Here is a 5739-nt window from a genome sequence, read left to right as displayed (position 1 = left end):
TGACGTCAGCAACGGCCGTACGGGGCGTGACGTCACAGGCATACAGTGCAAACCCAAAAAGTGCCGTAAGTTGGAAAATTGTGGGCCGATTTGGAAAATTTTTGTTGGTAACTCGCGGAGCCGCCGTCCTCTGGGCGCATGCCAAAAATTTTCCGGAAAATCGGAAAAACAAAAAAAAAAATGAGTATGTGCACGCGCTTTTCCGGCCATATCTCGTCGGAAATTGCCCGATCCGGAAAATTCCAACGCCAAACGGTAGGGCCGTGAAAGACCAACCTCGCCGGTGTGTGAAAATCGCGGATCGGAAAAGCCTGTGAAAAGTTACGAGCGATTTTCCACGAAAAATAGTGTTTTTCCGGAATAACTTTTCCGGGAAAATCGGGAAAATTCAGGAGACGTGTGTAACGTGCGCGGGGAATTCGGCTTGTCTGGACTACCGGACGTCAAATCGGACGGTAAATAAGCGAACAGTGCAATTTCCAGTTTCGTGACGTCTAACTGCACCACAAAGTACTAGAGGGCGCCACCTGTCAAAATTAAAATTGGTCTATCTCTGGAACCACTGGTCGGATCCGGACGGGCAAGTGCTCGCTGGAATCAGCATCGCCCCGGCTATCTGCCAGTGCCATCGTGGCCATTTTCGGCCGTTTCAGGGTTGCCAGTTTTTGACAGGTGGCCAAAATTTCAACTGTGCACCACTCCGAAACGGGTAGCCCCAGCTGAACGGGCAAGTGTTTGCTGACATTGGCATTTGCCCGGCTACCAGCAGGTGGCCAGCTTGGTCGAAAACGCTTGCGCAGTGTTGCCAGCCTTGCCAGTGTAGTGTATGTGTTTCGTGTCGCGCGTTCAACGCAGAGTGCGACGGGCTGCGTCCATACCCTCGTATAAAGAGGTGCGCGCACGAACGGGAAAGTGATTCAACAACGCAGGGGATGGGCGACGAGGCCCAACCCCCACAAGTGAGTGGGCCGTACCAGTTGCGGTCAAGAAAAGGGTCGGTGGCTGTGATGCACACCACAACCCATCGAGCGCCCGGCCACACGATGGATGATGTGTGCTATTCAAGCGACGACGACGAGCTGAATAGCACCATCATCGCGATGCCGGAAACCGCGCGTCGGAGTGTGAGGCAGCGGAGGCGGCCATGGACCTGGAGCACCAGCCAGCACAGCAGCACAGCCAACACAACGGCATCCCCTGTCCCGGGAACGCAAGTTGCTGGGCCCATCGACGCGGGAAGTTGTGCCCTGCTGATGGCACAGCTTCAAAGCATCGGCGCCCAGCTAACGACGGCGCTGGAGGAGCTGCGACTTTGCCGCGAGGAAAACGCGGCACTCCGCCGCGAGAACGAGCTGCTGCTCACGGGCACTCGTTCGGTGCTTGAGCTGCAGACTGCAGCGAACGCAACCCTCCAGCAGTCGTCGGGGCAAGGCGGTAACCGGGAAACGGCCCGGAAGCGCCAACAGCGGCTGAGGAAGCGCGAACGAGAACGGCAGCAGCAGCAGCAGCAGCAGCAGCAGCAGCAGCAGCAGCAGCAGCAGCAGCAGCAGCAGCAGCGTCAGCAGCAGCAGCAGCAGCAGCAGCAGCAGCAGCAGCAGCAGCAGCGCAGCAGCAGCGCAGCGTCAGCAGCAGCAGCGCAGCGTCAGCAGCAGCAGCAGCCAGCAGCAGCAGCCAGCCAGCAGCAGCACAGCAGCAGCAGCAGCAGCAGCAGCAGCAGCAGCAGAGCAGCAGCAGCAGCAGCAGCAACAGCAGCAGCAGCAGCAAAGTTTGCCTCGACGCGAACAGAGGCAGCAGCAGCTTCCCCCACGACTGCAGCAGCAACAGCAGCAGCTGCAACAACAACAGCAGCAGCAGCAACCGCAGCAGCAGCTTTGGACAACGGTGGTAAGAGGCCACCCGTCCCAGCGGCAACGCCAACCGCAGCAACAGCAGCAGCAGCAGCAGCAGCAGCAGCAGCAACAGCAGCAGCAGCAAGGTGAGCGCTATGTCCCACCACAGCTCCGGCAGCAGCGACAGCAGCAGCAGCGCTCGCAGCACCAGCAGCAACAGCCGCAGCAGCCGCAGCAGCAGCAACAGAGCGTCCACAGCAACAGCGTCCACAGCAGCAGCGTCAAACAGCAGCAGCGACCTCAGCAACAGCGAACACAGCAGCGAAAGCGGCCAACCCGAGCTTATTGAGGTTTCGCCAACGAAGGTCAGGACTGGGAGAGCCTCTGCTGCTTGTTCAAACGGCAGTCAGGACTGACGAGCGGTACAAGCCGCTTAAGGACCACGTCGTCCTGGGCCGTCGCACCAGTAAGGCGTTGCTGCGACTCACGCTAAGCCGCAAGGCGAATGCGCAGTATATGCTGCAACAGGTTCGAGCCATCGTGGGCAGTGCTGGAGTGTGCCGGCACGTCACAGAAATGACGACAGTTGTCGTCCATGACGTCGACCCGCTTGCCCGAGAAGACGATTTGACTTCGCTGCTCGACAGCAAGTTCGAGTCGGGAGCGGGAATTGTGTCCACAACGATGACAAAGATGACGGATGGCACCCAACGCGCGCACGTGCGACTGCCCGCGAAGTTTGCGAAGGAACTCGACGGCACTAAGATTAAGCTGGGCTTTTGCGTCAGCAAAATCAGAGCCGCGCCACCGACCCCTCGAGAGCGTGTGCGCTGCTATCGCTGCCTCGAGCTGGGTCACCGGGCCCATGACTGCCGTTCACCCGACGATCGGCAAAACATGTGTATACGCTGCGGCGTCGTTGGGCACATGGCGAAAGTATGCACTTCTCAGCTAAAGTGCCTCAAGTGCGGTGGTCCACACACAATTGGACACCCTGACTGCGCCCGGTCGGCTCCACAATGACCCCACAACTGCGAGTAATGCAGGTCAACTTGGGCAGAGGGGAGAGGGCCCAGGATATTGCCCTCCAAACTGCCCGAGAGAAGAAAGTGGACGTGCTGCTGCTGTCGGAGCTGTATCGGCCGCCTGTTAACAACGGTCGATGGGCCTTTGACTGCCAAAAAAAGGTCGCCATCGTCGCTACTGGGTCGCTTCCCCTACAGAGAATTTGGGGCAGCAACACACCGGACTCGTCGCTGCCGAGATCGGCGGCACCACATTCCTCAGCTGCTACGCACCACCTCGTCAGCCTACCGACGAGTTCGAGCGCTTCATCGAAGCGGTGCAGCTCGAAGCGCTTACCCATTCACAAGTCGTGATAGCCGGCGACTTCAACGCCTGGCATGTGGAATGGGGAAGCGAGCGCAACAGCGAGAGGGGGGAAGAGCTGTTTAGCGCCATACAGCAGCTAGACCTGGTGGTTTTAAACCAGGGCACGACGAACACCTTTGACGGCAACGGAGCGGCAACAGCAAGCATCGTCGATGTAGCGTTTGCGACACCAACCATCGCGCAGCCGGGAACGTGGAACGTGTGCGGTGAGTACTCGTATTCCGACCACCGGTACATCACGTACACAGTCGGCACCACAGTTCCCGTCGCAAACGAGCCTCCACCACCATCGAGAAGACAGCAGGGACGCATTCGACACGCGGGTAGGCGTTACAAGGCGACGCAGTTCTCGCAGCGAGCCTTCCTGTCGACGCTGCTGGACGAGCGGTTCTCAGAACGGGCGGTGAGTCATGAACGCATGGTCGAGATCATGCTCGCCGCGTGCGACAAAACGAGATGCAGCGGGTACACACGTCGCACAGTGACCCCCATCGTGACCTGTTCTGGTGGACGCCGCTGCTCAGGCTGCTGCGAGAGAACTGCGAACGCGCCCGTGATCGAATGCAGCAGACCAGCGACCTGCAAGAGCGGAGCATCGCCGCAGCACAACATCGTACAGCGAGGGCGGAGCTGGGGAAGGCGATTAAGGCCAGCAAGCGGAACTCGTTCCAGGAGCTGATCGACATCGCCGAAGAGAATGTGTTCGGAGCGGATATCTCGTCGTTCTGTCCCACCTCCGTGGTGGACGGACGCCACCCGAGACGGAGCGGGACAGGCTCGAACACATTGTGTCCGATCTCTTCCCCCAGCCACCCCCCCTCGTCTGGCCAGAAGCGGCATCATCGAGGGAGAGGAGCGGCCAGGAGCAGTAACAGATGTCTCGGACGATGAATTAAAACTCATCGCACGCCGCATGGCCAACAAAAAGGCCCGGGACTCGACGGTATCCCGAATGCGGCAGTGAAAGCAGCCATCCTCGAGCACACGGGGGTTTTCACAGCGTTGTACCAGGACTGCCTCGCTAACGGCACGTTTCCTGCAGCGTGGAAGAGGCAGCGCCTTGTACTCATCCCGAAGCCAGGAAAACCCCAGGATTGAGCAGCTCGTACCGGCCCCTGTGCATGTTGGATGCACTGGGCAAGGTGCTTGAGCGCTTGATCCTCAACAGGCTGCACGAGCATCTGGAGGATCCGGAAGCGACACGACTGTCGGACCGACAGTACGGTTTCCGCAGAGGGCGCTCGACCATCGGTGCCATACAGAGAGTTGTTGAGGCCGGCCAGCGTGCGATGTCGTTCGGTCGCACGAACCGACGCGACAAACGCTTCCTACTAGTTGCGGCGCTAGACGTTAGGAATGCGTTCAATACGGCCAGCTGGCAGGCCATCGCCGCTGCGCTGCAGTCGAAAGGAGTTCCGGCCGGCCTCCAACGCATCATACACAGCTACTTTCAGGGCCGAGAGCTGGTGTATGAAACCTCTGATGGCCCGGTAGTGCGGTCCGTCACGGCAGGGGTTCCACAGGGGTCTATTCTAGGCCCCACTCTGTGGAACACGATGTATGACGGTGTGTTAGACATCGCCCTGCCACCCGATGCGGAGATCCTGGGGTATGCCGACGACCTGGTGCTGCTGGTCCCAGGCACAACCCCAGACAGTGTGAAAGCTGCTGCAGAAGAGGCGATCACCTCAGTGATGGAGTGGATGGCTCACACACCATCTCGAACTGGCGCCGGCGAAAACGGAGATGGTGGTCATTTCCAGCTCCAAAGCCCCGACGCGGATTACCGTCCGAGTAGGCGACGTGGACGTCACCTCGTCCCGCTCGATCCGCTATCTCGGCGTGACCCTCCAGGACAAGTTGTCGTGGCTGCCGCACGTCAAGGAGGTCACCGAGAGGGCTGGGAAGATCGCCGACGCCACATCCAGATTGCTGCGAAACCATAGCGGACCAAGGGCATCGAAAGCGAAGCTGCTAGCTTCGGTGTCCGAGTCCGTTATGCGGTATGCTGCACCAGTATGGAGCATGGAGCTGCAAAAACGTGAGCCTGGTCGCCTGCTGGAGCGTGTACAGCGGAAGATGGCACTGAGGGTGGCACGAGCATTCCGTACCGTAAGGTATGAGACTGCCACCCTCCTGGGGGCTTGACCCCCATCTGCCTGCTGGTGGATGAAGACGCCGGGTCTACCAGCGACTAAGTGCCGTCAACCGAACTGACACGAGGGCGAACATCCGGAAGCAGGAGCGACAGGCCACGATTGAGGAATGGCAGCAAAAGTGGGATGCGGAAGCTGACACCAGCCGGTACACGCGTTGGGCGCACCGTGTACTTCCAGACATCGGCAGCTGGCAGTCGAGGAAACATGGAGATGTGTCGTTCCATTTGTGCCAGGTACTCTCGGGACATGGCTTCTTCCGGGACTACCTGTGTCGCAATGGCTTCACATCGTCCCCTGACTGCCAGCTGTGCAGCGGAGTTCCTGAGACCGCGGAGCACGTGATGTTCGAGTGCCCAAGG

Source organism: Anopheles merus, unplaced genomic scaffold (genome assembly GCF_017562075.2).
Source record: "Anopheles merus strain MAF unplaced genomic scaffold, AmerM5.1 LNR4000293, whole genome shotgun sequence".
NCBI classification, from domain to species: Eukaryota; Metazoa; Arthropoda; class Insecta; order Diptera; family Culicidae; genus Anopheles; species Anopheles merus.
The sequence above is the reverse complement of the archived record's forward strand: the minus strand, read 5'-3'. Positions refer to the sequence as shown.